Here is a 20,307-nt window from a genome sequence, read left to right as displayed (position 1 = left end):
GAGTCCCCGACCCATTCTATCTCTCTCCTCCCTTTCTCTTTCGCATTCACATCCACATGTAGCAGCAGCTCGACGCCCCGGCAAACTAGTCCTCCTCAGTGTGCCGCCGCCGGGTGTTCTCCGCGGCGCTGTCGTAGGGAGAGGATCTTCCACTCGCGCCGCCGGAGAGACGGGATCCTGCTCGCGCCCCGCCGCTGGGGACGGGGTCATGCGAGCGCGCCACAAGTTAGGGTCCAAACCCTAGATCCGGTGCTGCCTTCCTCAGCCCTCTTCTGATCTCGTGGCGCTCCGAAGCGCCTCCCTTCGGTTCCAGTCAGGTGCCATGCCATGCGCCTCCTCCCTCTTGGCCACTCATGGCTAGACATGGCCGACGAGATCCATGGACCTCCCTGTTCCGCTCTTCCACTACCCTCTAGCAGCATAGGCCGTCTCGCCATGTTCTCCGTCGAGCAGCAGCAGCCACTTCCTCCATCGAGTAGCAAAGGCCCCCTCCTCCTCCCTCCATCAGGAGCGAGAAGTAGCTAGCAGGTATTTGATGCTCTGCTGTGTATTTTACTACTTGGTCTTGCCCCCATGTCTCCCCCCTCGAATCTGTAGTTTATTTGCCAACTGGAGTGATGCTTCTGCTTTGTGTATTGTGCCTGGATGGTGGATGCTAATTTGTTTAGAATTACTCAGCTCAGTGCTCAATGCTTTATTTCCCTGAAGTATTTGATAGAATGCCTCTAAGGTGAATTTGCTTGTGAATAAAAGTATGTGGTGTTCCGTGTCTCTCTCTTGCTTCCAATAATATCAAATGGATTACTATTCCTTGCTGTTTGCTAGGTCTGACAATTCTGTCATCGCAGAGCACATGCGACTACTTAAAAGCCTGATGTACTCCGACAGAACCTCTTACTTTCTCACTCACCATATATTACATCCAAACACCTTTAGCTTCTCAAAACCAAAGTATTTGTAAAATTGTAGTGTTTTCCCAAACTTCAAAAGAATTTGTATCCAAACAAGTCCTTCTTAAGGGTAACTCTCTTAACTCTGTATGCACTTTATTCAGATTTAGTTTACTAACAAGTAATTCCAATGTGACATCATGGGGACTCCACACATATTTGATTTGGCATCTCAGCATTCCTGAATTTTCATATGCCTCAAAAATATTTCTATGTTCCTGCTTTTTTTTCCTGAGAATTATAGGGCCTGGTGGAGTTACTTGCTTGCTATAGATGCTGTTCTGATCTTTAATTAAGTTTACAATATGCTCTCTGAAGTTTTGTTACTTTAATCTCACCTCTACTGTTTCAGGTAGTAAAATGGTACGTGACATGACTCTTTTTCCTAGTTCTCACTGCTTATTTTAGTAAAATGGTATGTGCTTGCTGTGTGCTACTAACTAGTTTACATATTAAACTGGTTAATGTATAAATGACTGTGTGCTGCATAATATACGTTTGCCTTTGTTTTTTTTTACTTCCTTTTATGGAATGGCTCTGCTCTTAATATATTATCATGGTACTGAAACTTAGTATAATTACCACTTGTACTACATTATGCTCTTTATATTATATGCTTCTGGCTCTTGGAATAGGATATTTATGACAGATATCCTATATTGGCTAACAAATTTAATTTGTGTTGCAATCTACGGCATTTTCCCTCATAATTTTGTTGCAATTCTTTCACAAATGTTTTTGGCATGGTTTTGCCATTTTCAGTGGCTGTTCCATGTGTAAGCCTGAAAAAACAGATTGGTTTGATGAGGATCTAATGAATGGTGAGCTTGGCAAGCTGTCTACTGCCTTGATACAAGGGGCAGCGATGTGCTCATCTATCTTGTATCTGTCAGCTGGGTGTGATGAGGCTCTAATAAAATTGTTTTATTGTTTTTTTTGGAACAGGGAGTCAGGGATCCCCTTTGTCCAAAAGCATGTGAACGGACCAAAGTGGTTGCTTGCTTTTTGGGGTAAGTGTCTTGGCTTTTCTTTAGTGATGTAGATTGCGAGGATGAGATTTTAGAAATTGCCGTTGTAGTTGGCACTGTATTTTAAATTACTTTGGAAATTATATCATGCTACTTTTGAATAGATGCATTTTTAATAGATTGTAGGGATTGCCATGGGCGACAGAAACATGAAGTATGCACCTCCCTTGCAATCATTGAACAGTTTGTTTTATGAAGTTGTCATTTGCCCATGCTCTGCTGTCATTTGTCAATTATACCTTTTTTGCATCAATGTCTATGAATATTTTGGAGTACAAGCTCTGCTCAGCAAAAGACACTCCATATTAGCAACAATGCACTTTTAGAATATAAAGGAGCATTGTGGGGATTTTTTATTTTATTTTTTCTTGCTAATCTGAGTGAATGGTGTGTTCATATGAAGCAGATCGTCAGTCTATGCAAAGAATCTGGATGAGTTGGAAATGGCACAACAGTTAAAGATTTAGAAGTGCAGATGCAACAATAATAGGAATTGATTAAAAATGATTGGAAGTAGAGCAGCAAGCTGGTTTAGGATCTAGACATTGGTAGTATCATCTGTTATATGGTGTTGTACTGTGTTCATGTGGATGGAAAATGCTCTGTGCAGTATTGTTTTCATTAGGGATTATAGAAAAATTGTAATGCTTGTTTATTTTATACTTCAGAATGTAAGTGGCGTGCAATGGGCGTCTCCAGTCTTTTTTTTTATTTTCCTGTTCATCGCCAGGGACGGGTGCTGGGCAAATCCGTCACTGATAATGGACAGTAGTGACGGGTAAACACTAGAGACGTCACCATTATTTGTCATCAGTGGTGCGTACTCCTAGAGCCGTCACCTTTATTTGTTGTCAGTGATGGGTAAATTGTATAGCCGTCATCTTTATGTATCATTAGTGACGTGTATATTTTGCAGCCGTCACTTTTTTGAGTCATTAGTGACGGATTTTTTCGTGTCACCGATGTGTTCACATTAGTATCGGTGTTCACATTAGTGACGAAAATTTAGTGACACGGATTTTAACTGTCACTAATATTAGTTTATAGCAGTCACTAATATGTGTTTCTGACATAGTGATGGTTTAATCAGGTGTATCTTTTTTTTTGTCTACTTGAATGGCGTTGACCATCAGTTGGTAATATCTTCATATAGCGTCGGATGGTTGGTCGGTATAACCTTGTCGGTTGGCAAAAACTTATTCCGACGCCACTTCTACTGATAAATAGTTAGGGTCGGCATAAGTTATGCCGACTAATGATTCGTCGCTAAAAACTTATAGCGATCATAATGTAGTCGCTATCTTGGGGTTGTGGTATAGTGGCGAGCATACACCTTATTTGGCACACCAATTGATCGAGCATACACCTTATTTGGCACGCCAATTGATCGAGCGGCTGGGCGCCTGAACCAGACGGCCAAAATCGCGAGTTGGCAGGCCGATGGTTTTAACGGGGGAACGGGGTTGGCTGTCGCCATCTAGCGATTATTAGTAGTAGAGAAAAAGTTTAGATAGTTTCGTCAGGTTTGGGAGAGCAGAGCAAGGAGAGGATGATTTCCAAGCAAATCACAAAGCTAGGAGAGAGTGATGATTTGATTTGCAGCCTCTGAGGCTCAGATTGTTTTGATAACCAAAGGGATGATGCAACAAAATACGTATCAATCTGGACTTGGTTCGACCTTCCCCAAACTGCCATCTATCAAAATCAAAATGTCGATTCCAATCCGCTCTCCGAACATCAGAAGAGGTCAAGCAAAGTAGGAAAATTAATTATTATACATATCAATTCACAGGCAACATTAATGTAATGCTCTTTCAGGGTAGGAGTAGTGGTTACTGATACATATGCATGCACGTGTGCCTTCTATATATCAGTTATATATATGGCAGGAGTCTTGAGGAAGGGTAGCATGACAACAGATACAGCTATAATCATATATCCGTCCCCATCGAACGGAATTAATGATGAAACACTTGCTTAATAGATATGAATGAATGAAGCTTGTGTATTGTCATATACTCCCTCCGTCCCAAGTTATTAGTTATTTTGGATTTTCTAGATGCATAGTTTTTGTTATGCAACTTGATATATATTATGTCTATGTGCATAGTAAAATTTATGTACTTGTATCCGGAAAAACTAAAATGACTAATAATTTAGAACGGAAAGAGTAACCGATAAACACTGTATACTTTCTGAAAAGATGGAGCTTAAACTAACCATAGACTAGTGCTGGAAGTACCAGTCATCTTCAATTTTCATGACAATTACCCATCCTCACATCCCAACTTCTTTAACAAAACAGCCCATGCTCTTTACTTAAGTAACAAGAACGAAAACAATATTAATATCATCAGGACCAGAAACAAGTACATTTTCATGATGATGACTATATAATAATCCCTGAAATCCAGTTTTTCTCTCTCTCTCTTTTTTTTTGGTCAAGACAGAAGATTTACGGTTTCTACAAGTACAAAGAGCGCAGGTGGACAGATGCGCGATGCTGAATATGCGGTTGACCGTGAGTTTCCAAACTCACGGTCGATCCCACCCACTCGTTAGACTCCACGCCCGCCCTCTTCCTCACGCGCCCCACCTTTTTCCTCTGCTCCCCTTTCCGCTTTCCCCTCTTTCTTCCTCACGCGCCTCCCCTCCACGGATCCCCCCTCCCCTCTTCACTTTCTCTTTGTGCATGTCCACGGCGACGACCCCATCTAGCGCCTGCACCACCTGCTCCATCGTCGGTCGGCGCGCCTCGTCGTCCTGCACGCACCAGCAGGCCACCCTGCACGCGCGCTCCAGCTCCCGCAGGTCCGCGTCGCCGCGCAGCCGCTCGTCCAGCAGCCCGTCGAGCGCCTCCCCTTGGCTGACCTTCCTTGCGGCCACCAGCGGGAAGTTCCCCGACAGCGACGGGTCCTGCTCCGTGGCCGGCCAGCACCGCGCGTTCCGGCGGCCAGAGACGATCTCCAGCCGACTACGTCTGGATCCACGACTACCACCTCCTCGCCCTCCCCTCCTTCCTGCGCCGCCGGTTCAGCAGGCGAGGAGCGGTGGCGGCGCGAAGAAGCGCAGGCAGAAGCAAGTGGCGGCGGGGCGCGGCGGGAGGCGCGGTGCGCCAGCAGGGGCGGCGGCGCTCGCCACCAGCGCCGCCCCTGCCCAGATCCAGTTTTTTTTGTTCTTTCCATACAATTTTTTTTTAAAAAAATAATAGCCAAGTTTTTTTTTGGATGTACATTTTTTGTTTCTTCCATTTGATAAATTTGTCTTTGTCAAAATTTTTCTCGTAAAATTTTTTTATCTCACCAATTTGTTTTTTGAAATTTTTTCTACCCACTAATTTTTCACTTTGAAAAATTATTTGACTCATAAAAAAATGTCTGAATTTATTTTTCTCAAAAACGACAAAAAAATTTCTAAAAATAGAAAAAAAAATGCTGTTGGAAAATCGACCGTACGGGAGCCTCCCGTACGGTTGACCGTAAATTAGCGGTACCCGGACAGATGTCCTATATTGTGTGTAGGTGAAACTTATGTCCACTGTTCTTTCAGCACCAAAGTAGTCCGCTGCTTGCAGCGTTCCGGCCCGCATATTAACAGCAAGCACAAATGCTTTGTCATCCCATTGGTCAACCTTGGCCAAGAAGTATACAATACAACATCATCTTCATCCAAGCTTAGTGTAGGATGGCCTGTGTGCATCCTCTGCAATGGTGGCAGAGGAGAAGGAGATGCAGCCTCCTCCTCCTCCTCATGTCCTGGCAGCAGCTCGGATAGTGACCCTGACATGTGAGAAGCATCGCGCTCGAATTCCCTTTCCCAGCGCCCCTCCCAACAATCCGGGGTAAAACTCCGGCTCCATGTGGTGGCCATCCAATTCTTGGAGACGTATGTTAGGAATAAACCTGACTCATGTTGTACAGGCGTGCGTGTGTGCTCATCTTGTTTTTGTTTAGTCCGTTGAGTCGATGGTCGTGTTTACGTGGGAGTCGAACCTTGCAGGATAGCTGCAAGGATCTAGTTCCAGTTGGTTCGAGTGGTGGGGTGTCTGGCCTAGTCCACGTGCAGGAGAGCCCGAGGTGTGCGTAGGAAGTGAGCGGCTCACACGACATCGTCGAGGCCCTGGTGCATTTCCCCAAGGATGTCCTAAGATTCTTCCACCAAATTGTAATACGGAATCGTCTCCAAAGATTTTGGTCAGAGCTGGCATATGCCAAACATAAATACCCCCTGAAGCCACTGGTATAACACCTGGCATGGGTACCCAGTCCTGAGTGAAAAAGATACCGCAAGAACGATCTTTTTCAATGAAATCATCGCGCAATAAATCAACAAAACCCAAAGTTATTTTGCATTCCCCTTCTAACTTACCTACTACTGTACTAGCGTGGATATGATCTCCCCCCGACATACACAATGCTTTAGCTAATACACGAAAATGCATACCATGATTTTTCTGTCTATCAATAACTGCATGCATTGCTCGGTGAATGTGAAGAAGTAGCCCACTGTCGCAGCAATAATGAGCCAAACTAGTACGACTAATTAAATGGAAATGATAATTGGATGTAAGAAATGGTGACAAAACCTTTCATCAGCCTAACTAGCTAGCCAAATAACGAGAAACTCCAAGTAAAAATACCCTCTGAATACAGACAGCCCTACCTCAAGCATGCAATTTTCCACTAGATAAACAATACACATGCAGAATTATAATTCGGTCTGATAATAATGAGCAACCTAGTTTCAGTCAATCAATAGTAGTAGGGGTAGCAATTTTCTTCCCTCGGCTTACAGAATTGGGGAATAAAAAATACCACCCCTTCCATTGACGTCTAATTTATCAATAACAATTTCACCAATTAAATTCAAAAGAGCATAATTCTTTTTATTCTACTGTGCTTAATTTCGCCAAACAAGTATCAATTTAGCCCAGTGACATCAATTTCCTACTGAGCTCATTTTATTTTAATCAAAGAGCTCTCACATGAAAAACACTCCAAACTGAAAAGACTATTATACAGATAAGAAAGTAATCAACATTGCAAATAGGCTAACCACTAAACTCTTGCAGCTTAACATTAAATCACGCCAAGTTAAAGATTTGACATCACTCCAAACTGTTGTTACCATTCCCATAATTGCATATCACGTACCCAGTCCACATGAACAACCTATAGATTTCTTAGATGTTGAGAAGCATTCTAGCGTTGACTTGGTATGGTCTGCGCGGTAGGAGGAGGTACACATCAGTAATCTGACAATTCATTGCTTCTGTGAAGACAATTCAGAAGCCCTGAAAATATGAAATACATCCTATCATTGGTTTCCCAAAGACAAATTGATCAGTTGGTTGTACACGCATCTACTAGAACAGTATGATACCAGAAGCGTGCAATGAAACAGGTAAAAGAAATGAAACTTCTAGTTCCGGTGTTGGTCCCTAAGTATCCCTATGCATATTTCCTCTGGCAAGCAGCCATACAAGATACAACTGATCATTTTTGCATTGCCACAATACCTATTACCATACTATGAAGAATAACATATAGGGTGTATTTGTATTTATATGAGAATCCCAAATGCATAGTTGGCTAGAGGAACCAAAAGCGTGTATAGCTAATAAAGCTTGGTCTGCCTCGGACAGCAAGTCTTTTGATTAGTTACTAATTGGTAATTACGGGTCCTGGATACGTATAAGAGGTGCGCCCATGGAGGTCACAACCCAAGAATTGATGAGAGACACATTTTGGTTGACCAAATTTACTAATCACTCAACATCAATGATAGGAAATTAGAATACAAAGCATAAGAACCTGCTGTGCCTCTTCCATGGAGGAGGCTTGTTCGAGCCTTGGCGTTGTGCTCCCTTCAGGCATGATGGGTTACGCCCCGCGTCGACGAAGCTGGCCGGCTCGTGGGTTGATGCAAGTCCGTGAGTCGGCGCGGGTGCGCCATCGCCGGCAAGCGGTGCTCCTTGTTCTAGTCAGAGGGGAACCACGACGTCTCAAAGACGGCAGTCCTTGGAGTGATAGGCATCGTACACCAACCTCTGACCCCAAAACATACTGCAGACTGAAATTGAATATGGAAGAATCAGATGTGAATTAATCAAACAGGGAACATGGAAAAAGATCCCTCAACTACAAGATTGCAACAATCTACGGCCAAGAATGCTCTACTACCTGCATAAATCATTAGTACTGATACAGGAAATCAAAAGAAGTCATATGGGAGAAGAATAGAGGACACCTTAAGCCGGGGAATCAGAGATCATCATTCCGAAGATATCCACAGGTGAGGGGAGCGATAGGATGCAGTCACCACCGAGGAAGAAAGCGGCAAATGTGATTCCTTTCTAGTGGACGGGAATCGGGCTGTGGAACTAGCGAGGAAAGGAAATTGGAGCCTTTCACAGGGTAGGGACTAGGGGTATAAAGCTGCTGCCGCCGCCGCCGCGCTTCAGCGAGCTAGTCGAGGAGGGGCGGTGGACCACACCAGCACCTAGCTAGCGGGAAGGGTCTCGCCAGCAGCGCAGTGTCTCACCGGAGCGGCAGGATGGGGAGAAGAGGACGGGGCGGAGGGCTGCAGCTCGCCGGGGCAGCACGGACGGGAAGTCGGCGCGTCGCCGGGATCGTCGCCAGCTGCGGCTCCACGAGGCAGAATGGGGCGCGTCGCCGGTGAGGGTCTCGCCGGGGCGCGTCGCCCGTGAGGGTCTCGCCGGGGCGCGTCGCCCGTGAGGGTCTCGCTGGGGCGGCAGGATGCGGAGAAGAGCCCGGGGCAGACGTCTGCAAGTCGCCGGGGCGACGCGCGGACGTCGCCGGCTGCAGCTCGCCGGGGCAGAACAAGACGGGGAGGACCTCGCCGGGGCGGAACAGGACAGGGAGGGTATCGCCGGCGGCGCATGGCCTCGCCGGGCCAGCAGGATGGTGAGAACAGGAGCCCGCGGCGCCGGTAGTGTCGCCGGCGGAGGTTGGGCGTAGCGATGATTTGGAAACCGAACAGAAGACGAAGCCCACGATATATCCCCCAGCTGGAGAGAGAGGAGACACTACTACAAAACAGGCCTTTGTTCCTGGTCATTTGTCCCGGCAGCCTTTGGGCCCGGGACAATAGGTGGCTTTTGTCCCGGGTCCAACGGCTAGCCGGGCCAGCGGGGGGGACGGGGGCCTTTTGTCCCGGTTGGAGACACCAACCGGGACAAAATGGGAGCCTTTTGTCCCGGTTGGTGGTTCCAACCGGGACAAAAGGCCCGCGTAGCCTTTTGTCCCGGTTGGAACCATCAACCGGGACAAAAGTCCCCCCTTTTGTCCCGGTTCGTGCCTCCAACCGGGACAAAAGGCCTTGCGCCCCTTATCCCCTTCCCTCTCCCCCCCGCCCAAGCCATTCAGCTCACTTGTTTTCTCTGTTCTTGGCTCGGGATAGAGGAGTTCTTGCTCATTTCTTCACCACATTTGTGAAGATCTTTGATTCCCCGTCCATCCATCTGCTCTAAAGGTTTGGGGCTTGTTTTTCTCTTCTTCCTTGGCTTGTATAGCTCATTTCATACTTTAGAAATAGAGAAAATGTGTAGCTAGCTCATTTCTTGGACATTTAGCTAGCTAGATTGCATATGTAGGTGTAATTTTCTTTTAGATTTAGATGAGTATATGGATAGTAGAAATTTTTAGAATGAGTGTAGATACTTCATGTGATGTACTTGTATATATGACCATATTGTGGATAGTTGATTTTTTTATTCGTGAATGAATTAATGAAATGAGTATATTATAGAATTTTTTGTATTATGAATGGATTATTTTGACACTCTAGTGATGTATTTAATCAGGCTCACATTGAAACCATCTAGAAGCTAAAAAAATCTTTATTTCGAAACAAGTATACGTCGTTAATCTCCATCTAACGGTGATGGCACTACCTTTCAGGGATACACGATGCGCTATAAGGACGTCGCAAATCGGTTGGTCGCATCACCAGCACTTCCGATTGATAAGAAGACAGCATTTGACGCAGTCAGCATGCCGTTGTTGTACTGAGAGCATATGAACGAGCATGCTGCCTGTGCCAAGTGTTGTGCCTATTAATCGTAAATGTTGGTGCTGCGACTAGCCGATTGGTGACATCCTTGTACCGCACCGTGTCCCCCCGAAAGGCAGTGTCATCACCGCAGGGTTGAGGTTACTGACATATACATTTTCAGAAATAAAGATTTATTTTTCTTCTAGAGGGTTTCTGGATATTGAAAAGAGTGTACTCCTGGAACTGAAGGGTGTCAAAGTAATTAGAAGTTATAGAGATTTCTTTCAATTAATTAGAGATTTCTTGAGGATTAATGATACATTTCGTCTTTTTTATATAATTTCATTGTTATTTGCAAGAGTTATTAATCTAATCATTGTAATTGTAATAGTAAATAATTTTTGCTTTGTAATGGTAAGAATTTATAATTTTGTGGAAAATAAAGGTATTTTTCAGTAAAATATGGCTTCAACAGCTGGAGGGAGTGGCGCCGGTGGGGGTGATCGTTGTCGTTCTGGAGAGAAGGGCACAACTCGAGTAGGTCGTCGGTCCAAAAAACCTAGTGCTTTTCATAGGGCAGCGCTCCGTTATTTGGAAAAAGAATATAGAGAATGCATGGCAAGGGGCGAGGAACCTCCGTTTGATCTTGAGGATTTATTGCGGCGTTACGGTTCGTCACCACCAAACTCGGAGGTTTCAGCTCCGCCATCTTATTCTGCGCCAGCAAGAAATCCGTTAGAACATTCTGCGTTCCAACGCAAGGACGGTTGAAAACCTATGTGTTGTTGACCGAATTTTTAAATTTCATGTATAGTACTCCTTTGTTAAGTTCTGTAATGGATTAAGTACCCCTTTTAATTAATCAAGATGTATGATAGATATTGCATATCTTTTAATTATTCATGTTATGTTACATTTAGTTTAATTTAGGTTTGATATATTTTATTTATTCGATACGTGTAAAGAATTCAAATCGATTTATTTAAAATGCAGATGGACCGGCAATGGATGTACAATGCTGACCGACGTTCGAAAGAATTCATTGATGGCCTGCATTATTTTTTGTCTGTGGCTGAGGCAAACAAGCAGAATGGTTTTATGTGCTGCCCGTGTGTTCATTGCAACAATAACAAGGATTACTCATCTTCAAGAATCCTACACAGCCACATTTTCGCAAATGGTTTCATGAAAAAGTATGTTTGTTGGACGAAGCACGGAGAACAGGGGGTTACCATGGAAGACAATGAAGAAGAAGATTTTGACGACCACTTTCCCGGGAATACTGGAATCGGTGCATTCGATGACGATATTCCCATGGAAGAGCCCGAAGTAGATGTAGCAGAAAATGATCCCAGCGACGATCTGGGGCAAGCATTGCACAATGTGCAGGCAGACTGTGAGAGTGAAACGGAGAGGTTGAAGTTCCAGAAGTTGTTAGAGGACCACCATAAGTTGTTGTACCCAGATTGTCAAAATGAATTTAAGAAACTTGGCACCACCTTGGAGTTGCTGCAATGGAAGGCGACAAATGGTGTATCCGACAAGGGATTTGGTGAATTACTCAAACTTGTTAAAAAAATGCTTCCTAAGGACAATGAATTGCCTGCCACAACGTATGAAGCCAAACAACTTGTTTGCCCTTTGGGACTGGAAGTGCAAAAGATACATGCATGCCCCAACGACTGCATCCTCTACCGAGGCGAGTACGAGAATTTGGATGCATGTCCCGTATGCAGTGCATTGCGTTACAAGATTAGAAAAGATGATCCTGGAGATGTCGAGGGAGAGCCTCCCCGGAAGAGAGTTCCTGCGAAGGTCATGTGGTATTTGCCTATAATACCACGTTTGAAGCGTCTGTTTAGAAATAAAGATAATGCTAAGTTGATGCGATGGCACAAAGAGGAACGCAAGAAAGACTTGATGTTGAGACACCCCGCTGATGGGTCGCAGTGGAGAAAAATAGATAGAACGTACCCTAAATTTGATTTGGATGCGAGAAACATAAGGTTCGGTTTGAGTACGGATGGCATGAATCCTTTTGGTGAGATGAGCAGTGGTCATAGCACTTGGCCTGTGACTCTTTGTCTGTACAATCTTCCACCATGGCTCTGCATGAAACGAAAGTTCATCATGATGCCAGTGCTTATCCCGGGTCCAAAGCAGCCCGGAAATGACATTGATGTGTACCTAAGACCATTGGTCGAAGAACTCTTATTGCTCTGGGGCGATGAAGGTGTACGGATGTGGGATGAATACAAACAGGAAAACTTCAACCTACGAGCATTGCTGTTCGTAACGATCAATGACTGGCCTGCTCTTAGTAACTTGTCAGGACATTCGAACAAGGGATACAAAGCATGCACACACTGTTTAGATGATACCGATAATATATGGTTGACTCACTGTAAGAAGGTTGTATACATGGGTCATCGTCGGTTTCTTCCCATCAGGCATGCGGTACGAAAGAAGGGCAAGCATTTCAAAGGCCAAGCGGACCACCGAACAAAACCGATGCACCTTAGTGGTAAAGACGTCTTCAACATGGTAAAAGATCTAGAAGTTGTTTTTGGAAAGGGATCTGGTAGCCAACCTGTTCCGAACGAAAATGGAATGGCGCCCATGTGGAAGAAGAAATCTATATTTTGGGAGCTACCATATTGGGAAGTCTTAGATGTTCGTCATGCAATTGATGTGATGCACCTCACGAAGAATTTTTGCGTCAACCTGATAGCATTCTTGGGAGTGTACGGAAAGACAAAAGATACAGTAGAAGCACGTCAAGAATTGCAACGTATGGAAGAACGAGATGCCTTACATCCACAACAGCGAGATAATGGACGACAATACTTAAGTCCTGCCAGCTATACTCTTAGCAAGGAAGAGAAAGAAACCATGTTTGACTGCTTGAGCAGTATAAAGGTTCCATCTGGATACTCATCCAATATAAAAGGAATCTTAAATTTGGCAGAGAAGAAATTTACAAATCTCAAGTCCCATGACTGCCATGTGCTTATGACCGAACTTCTTCCGGTTGTGCTGCGGGGGATTCTGCCTGATAATGTCCGGTTAACCATCGTGAAGATATGTGCCTTCCTCAACGCAGTTTCTCAGAAGATAATTGACCCGGAGAATTTGATAAAGCTGCAAAACGATGTGGTGCAATGTCTTGTTGGCTTTGAGCTGATATTTCCACCATCTTTCTTCAACATCATGACACATCTTCTAGTGCACCTTGTCAAAGAGATTGATATTCTCGGACCAGTATTTCTACACAACATGTTCCCATTCGAAAGGTTCATGGGGGTACTCAAGAAATGTGTTCGTAATAGAGCTCGTCCAGAAGGAAGCATCGCCAGTGCCTACGGAACTGAGGAGGTCATTGACTTTTGTGTTGACTTTATTGATGACCTTAAACTGATTGGAGTCCCTGAATCGCGATATGAGGGGAGACTAACTGGAAAGGGTACATTAGGAAAGAAATCTTATGTCTGCACAGATGATTTCTCATTCAAGAAAGCGCATTATACGGTTCTTCAACAATCATCCTTGGTTGACCCATATATCGAGGAACACAAGATAGAAGAGTCATTAAGCACTATTTTTTATGTCGCTTTGGAATTTGATATTATTGTTCTGTAAACTGATATCACCTTATTATGTGATTCCTGGCACCAAATCCAACAAGAGCTCTCCATTGATGTTCATTTACAGTTGGTGGTTTCCCTTTTATGATTTCATCTAGAGACCTGTCTTCACGATTGAAATACTGTTTCTTCAACTTAGATTTGTAGGCTCTCCATCTATTGTTAACAGTCCTTAGGATCCAATCCCTTGAGAGCTGTTAATTCGTCTAGTGGATACTTCTGTCTTACTACACATGCCGATCTGTGATGTCCTCATCTCTAGAATTTGTCTCATACTCTTATGGTGTCACTTGACAGTGTTACCTACTCTAGCACTTCGCCTGCTCTATCAATGTCGGCTGTATTTTGTTATAGGAGAAAGTCTCGGTAGATTTTGACCCTTAATTCATCATTATATATTCTTAGTTGCTAGTTACAGAATCTTCATCATTAAATTCCTTTGATTTGAGTATGAATATAGTGATGTAACTTTTGTGCACTAAATATATATGTATATAATTTGACTAATTATTGGTCAAAAAATTGGTAAAGTTTGGCTTTTTAAAATCGAAATACGTCTTACAACCGAGCCCTAACCTTTAATTGATGATAATTTCCTTTTTGACCACAGATATTATAATTTCTACTCAACAAATGATTCAAATTAAAATTGAGAATCTTTTGGCTTGGACTTAACAAAAAAGTGATAAAAAACCACATGTCAATAAGAACATAAGACCCCGATGACTCTCTTGCGCTGCACGTAGATTGAAAGATCTTAGAATTTTGTGGCAAACTAAATGGACCACCTAAAATATCATGTGGACAGGGCCAAACTTGATGGAAGCACCCCATCCATCACAATTACCTACAGCCAAGTAGTCATTAGATAGTGACACTTATATCTAGATGTGATCTTCCAGAAAGAAAATCAAACAAAAAAATCATATAGGAAAAAAACTATACTTATTTTGACATGGAGAGAGTATAATTAGTATTGCTTTAATTAGATGAATCTCATTACAAGCTAAAACTACATTCTTTGTGGGACAAAATTTGGATGCAAAAAACTATACTTATTTTGACATGGAGAGAGTATCATATATGGACCCAATTCAATAAAGCCTAGCAAGGAAGCCCCAAATGCAAAAGAATCATTCTCTCCGTCTCTGCTCATAGCTCGCCCTGAGCCCACGTCCCCCCCGGCTCCGCGTTCGCCCCAGTGTGCCTCCGGCCCTCGGCTTTGAGCCCTTCGCCTTTGGCCCTCGGCCCTCCGCCTATCCCTAGCCGCAAATTTCTGGAGTGGATTATTTAGATAATTTTTAAGGGTTTTATTTGTATTCATATTTTAGTTACGATGGACCCGCGACACACAGACGCGGAAGACGAACAGTTCCTGTTGAATATGATTGGCGAAGGTCAAGGAGATGTCGCTGAACAAGCTGATGATGGCAGCAATACCGACATATATTTGAATATGTCCGGTGATGGAATTGAGGCACCATCTATTCAGGATGACGCTGCTGCTGAACAAAGTGCTAATGTACATATCAAAACTATACTTATTTGTAGTGACAATCATATTTTCATCTGAATCTATATGAATACTATGAATGTTTTTTTTATAGCCGTCTGGATCATCGTCGCAGCAGAAAAAGACTAAGCGAGGCCCAACAAAAAAACTGGAAGGGCGGTTCATTATAACGGAAGTTGGTCCAGATGGCGAACCGATCGCTCCAGAAGCTGCCGCCAAAAAATTCATAAGACAATCCGGATGTATTGTCAGGGACCACATCCCGATCAGCTTTAGGCTCTGGAAAGCTTCCAATCCAAGCGAGGAACGGGATGCGGTACCCGAAAGAGAAAAAGAATGGTGCTGGCGGGAGCTTAAGAAAAACTTCACGGTTCCAGCTGAATCCGAAAAGATATGCAAGCGCTGGACCCTAAGTAAGATGGCCGAACAACTGCGATCATTCAAGAAAATTTTGACGAAGAAATATATCAAGACCGGGACCACACCCGTATTTACCGGCGAGCTCGAAAAGCTCAGGGGTCACTGGGATGCATTTGTGGAATACAAGTCTTCAGAGCTTGGGCTTCAGAAGGTGCAGAAGGCCAAAGACAACGCCTCGAAGAAAGTGTACCATCACACTCTAGGCCAAGGAGGCTACAAGCTTGCAGTACCCAAATGGGAGAAGATGGAGCAGGATCTGCTTGACAGAGGCATCCGACCTGCGACCATGAACTGGCCTGAAAGGTCAAGGACCTGGTTTTATGGTCACGGGGGAAGCTTGGACCCATTGACTGGTGACTGCATCTATGGGCCAAACATCCAGCGAGCAGCCCAGAAACTACAGGAGGCCATACAAGCAGCGGCCGAGGGAACATTCCAGCCGGATAGAGAGAGGGACGAGCTGACTTACGCCCTTGGGAATCCAGAGCATCCGGGCCGCACAAGAGGCAAAGGCGTGGTTCCGTGGAAGTATGGGTTCAGGGATTACATTGATTCATATAGAAGCCGGCAAAGAAGAAAGAATGATGAGCGGGAGCACCTGCGAAGGCTAGAGGAACGGCTCATGTCACACGATCAAAGACTGGAGGAAGAGGTTCAACGCCAAGTGGCCGTAGCAATGAGCCAGCAACAGCAAGCGCAAACATTGCCTCCAGAGCCTAGTGTCGCAGCCGATCACCTGTCTCAGCGGAAAAGCAGCTGCGCTTCCACAGACGTCGCCGCTGCCGAGCCCACGGGGATCCAGGCCGCAGTTGAAGCGTCGGCCCCGCAGCGATTTCCAGTGGATGAGATCACCCACCGGACACCTTGTGACCTGCAGACTGCCGTTAAGAACTTAATGTTCACTGTTGCGTAGGGTACCGCCATGCCAACCGAACCAGGCGACGTGTACCACGGGCAGCAAATTCCGCCTAGATACACAAGAGTTGGCGTGGAGCAGGTGTGCCAGGGTTGGGAGACGCTCGAGCTTGATATTCCTGGAGGCGATGGGGAGAGGACACTAGCAGAAGCCATTCATGGCTACATCCTATGGGATAAGCGCTACATTGTCCTAAAGTCGGATGATCAAACACCAAGACTGGCATCTCAGCATGCCTCTCCAAGACTGGCATCTCCGCAAAACTCCCCAAGGGCAGCACTGTCTCGGCAAGGTTCACCGGCACATTCTCCATCACCATCATCTCATGCGCCGATGAACACTCAAGCGTCACTGTCGCCTCCATGGTCACCCCCTCCGCCGCCGGCAAAGAAGCAGAAACGGCCGCCGGCAAAGAAGGTAGCTGCACCGGCTAGGGAGCCTCCAAAGAAGAAGGAAAAGAAGAAGAAAACCAAGGAGGCTCCTATTAAACCCTGGGACATGAGCCTTGAAGAATGCGATCGGATAACTCAAGAAAGAGTTAAAGAGCACTTCAAGCCGAAGCCGAAGCCGGAGCCCGAGAAAGTGATAAATCCGATAGATTTGAAATTTTTTAAGGGAATGTGCGAAGCAAATAAGAGAAAATTCATTCCGAGAGACCCCCCTTCAGACTACGAACGCACAATTATCAAAACTACTGAGAAAAAGAAGAGACAATCAAAGTTGTCGTCGTCCGACGTTCCACAGCTCGGAGCCCAAAAGAAACAATCAATAGAGCCTCTCGTAGTGGGACAGACGACGCAAGAACAAGACTTTGTTACATTTCTGAAAGAATCAAACCTGACGGCCGCTCAGATTGCAGGGGGAGAAGATATTCCAAAGGCCGATGTGGTCGTCAAATGGACGTTTGAGATCGGCAAAACTCTTGTACCCCCCGAAGTAGTGTCTGTGCTTCCAACGCAAATGTATAAGCTGCACCAGCACTACATGCGTGCGATGGCCGATTGCATCTTCATGCAGGGCGCAAAGATTAAAGATGACGATTTCTTACGGGGGGAGGCCATTATATGGATAAACTGGGAAGAAATTTACCAACTATTCCATCAGGAGGCCCTCGACATCTCTATGGTCGGCTTGTGGGTTCTGTAAGTATTTTACTCTCCTTACGTATTGTTTTGCATGATCTCAACATACTGATCTCTTGATTTATTCGGTATCATGTAGAATGGAGATACATACTTACAGAAGAAAGGGATACTCTCACCTCGGCTTCATCGACCCAATTACTTGTAATTGGAGGCTTCTACGGGACAATCCCGATGACATATTCCAAAACTTGTTCAAGTACATAAGCGTTCATCACAACAAGCAAATGATATTGTTTCCTTACAACTTTGCGTGAGTGATTCCTTCCGTCTAACTCTTCCTATTCTATAATCGAATTGTTTAAACCTTAACTACCAAGAACTGCCTCCGTATAATCTTGCAGTGAACACTTTGTCCTAATTGTCATAATTCCCGAGAAGAGCCTACTCGTGGTTATGGACTCATTGAGGAGACCTCCAGAACAATACGAAAATCTTCTTAACATGATGAAAAAGTAATTCTACCACTACTCTGTCCATGACCGATAATTTGAATCACTTTGTTACTTGACTATAATTGTTCTAATCATGCACAGGGTTTGGAAAGAATTCGCTAAAAATCATCCAGGCAAATTTGACAAGGAATTGAAGATCAAGACAGATTTTCCGGTACGCGCTTGGATGATTCGTTGCATGATTCATTAGTTTTATTATATATTCATGTAAATACCTGATAATTTCTTCTCTCTTAAAGTGTATGAGGCAGAAACCAGACACTGTATTGTGCGCATACTATGTATGCGAGAACATCCATGGTCTGGTAGGTCCTCCAAAGGGCTGGACAGATTGGGAGGAGGAAGTAAGTAAAAAAACTTGTTAATATTTGAACTCGTATTTTAATTAGTCGAAATTAATTATCCTCTTTTTCCATAGGTCGGGGAGATGCGCGATAAACTCATATCGGAGGAAAAGATTATGGCGATTCAAGAACAATTCTCCGGATTTATTGTTGAGCAAATCCTCGACCCAAAAGGCGAATTCTACTATGATGGAATATCTAATATTGACAATCACAGCAAATATGACAATATACGCGTATATATGTAATTAAGAACGAATATAACTATGTAAATATATATGTGACTCATAGATATTAAATTTCTATTTATGAGTATGTATTTATGTATTAAATTTCCAAAAGGCGAATTCTACTATGTAATTAAGAACGAATATACCTATGCAAATATGATGGAGTATGTATTATATATATAAGCACTCCAATAATATATATGTGTATATATATATTTATATAATATTGGTCCTAAACATTTTCATATGTAAAAGAATTCACATGTATAGATATGTGTATACATATATTAGGTGAATTAATTTATATATGAAAACTATCTAGGACAAATATTATATAAGTAACTATATATATGTATATATTAGTGGAGATCATACACACTGAATTCCAATACATAAGTTTAATTGAAATGCAAAAGTATAATTGAAATAGAAAAAGAATTGAGAAAAGAAAAACATGAAAAAAAAGAGACCTTTTGTCCCGGTTGGTAACACCAACCGGGACAAAAGGGTGTGCCAGCCACGTGGGCGCTGGCTGCACCTTTTGTCCCGGTTGGTGTTACCAACCGGGACAAAAGGTCCTCTTTTTGTCCCGGTTGCCACACCCGGGACAAAAGGGCACCCCTTTTGTCCCGGACAGGCGTTCCCGGTTGGGAAACCGGGACAACAGCGGTTTCCCAACCGGGACAAATCAACGTTTTTGTAGTAGTGAGAGCAAAAACCGCATAAAAAACAGATTGGACGTGGGGACTGCCGGACTGGAGGGAGACGGGCTCGGCGCGGAGAGCGAAGAAAAAAAACGGATGCGGCGGGGCGTGGGGAGGCGCGCTCGGTACGCGATGAACCGGCTGCGAGTGGGGGGAGGGGCGCTCGGCGCGGGGTGTCCGGTCGGGGGGAGGGTGGCGGAGCGTGAGGTAAAGTCAAGAAGGGGCCAAATCCTAATTGTTCGAGCTTAAGGAGCTAACTTACGATGACATGCTATGCATCGGAGGCAAGCTCAGAAACTAACCAAAGAAGTCATGCATGCTTGAGGCATTAATAAAATTACTTAGTCTGATGAGAAAAAATTAAAATACCGAACAATGTACGATGGTGTGAAACAGAAGAATCAACAAATATACTAGCTGCAGGTCACCCTCATAGCAAGCATGTGCTGTTCTTGAAAGTAATCGGGGCTCTAGTATAAGAGGGAGAGAGGGTGAATTAGGCAACTTAAAACTTTAATCTATGGCTCCAACTAGAATGCACAAAACTTAAACTAAATTAATCTATCTAGATGTGAAACTACGGTTCACCTTAGTGTGAAACCCTCATCCCAAAAAAAGTTTTGCAACCTACAGCCAATCCTAGCAAGATACTACACTAAGAAAATAAAGTCACACAAGTTGCAATATAAAATACGAAAGCTTAAATAGAAGGGATGAGAGAAAGCAAACTCTTGACACGAGAATTTATCCCGTAGTTTGGATTGCCACAAAGGCGCCCCTACATCCACATTGTTGAAGCACTCACCAACAATATCGCTTCCGGCAATCAAGTCTCTTCCGTGAACACAATCACGGTCATCTTGATCCCAATCTTCACTAAAGGAGATTGCCCACGAAGGAGGGGTCTCCGTCGCCTGCACAAAGTTGTCGACGCCGCTCCACACC

General features: G+C 44.2%; 1 long non-coding RNA gene across 1 annotated transcript; it reads left to right on the top strand.

Moving 5' to 3' along the window:
- The first annotated feature begins 69 nt into the window (after nt 1-69).
- Nucleotides 70-2,689, top strand: LOC120680628. The gene is made up of 3 exons (XR_005677740.1): nt 70-1,771; nt 1,896-1,960; nt 2,385-2,689. It is a non-coding gene; the product is annotated as an uncharacterized LOC120680628 (long non-coding RNA).
- The last annotated feature ends 17,618 nt before the right edge of the window (nt 2,690-20,307 follow it).

This window comes from Panicum virgatum, chromosome 7N (assembly GCF_016808335.1).
Source record: "Panicum virgatum strain AP13 chromosome 7N, P.virgatum_v5, whole genome shotgun sequence".
In the NCBI taxonomy this organism is placed as follows: Eukaryota; Viridiplantae; Streptophyta; class Magnoliopsida; order Poales; family Poaceae; genus Panicum; species Panicum virgatum.
The sequence above is the reverse complement of the archived record's forward strand: the minus strand, read 5'-3'. Positions and strand labels throughout refer to the sequence as shown.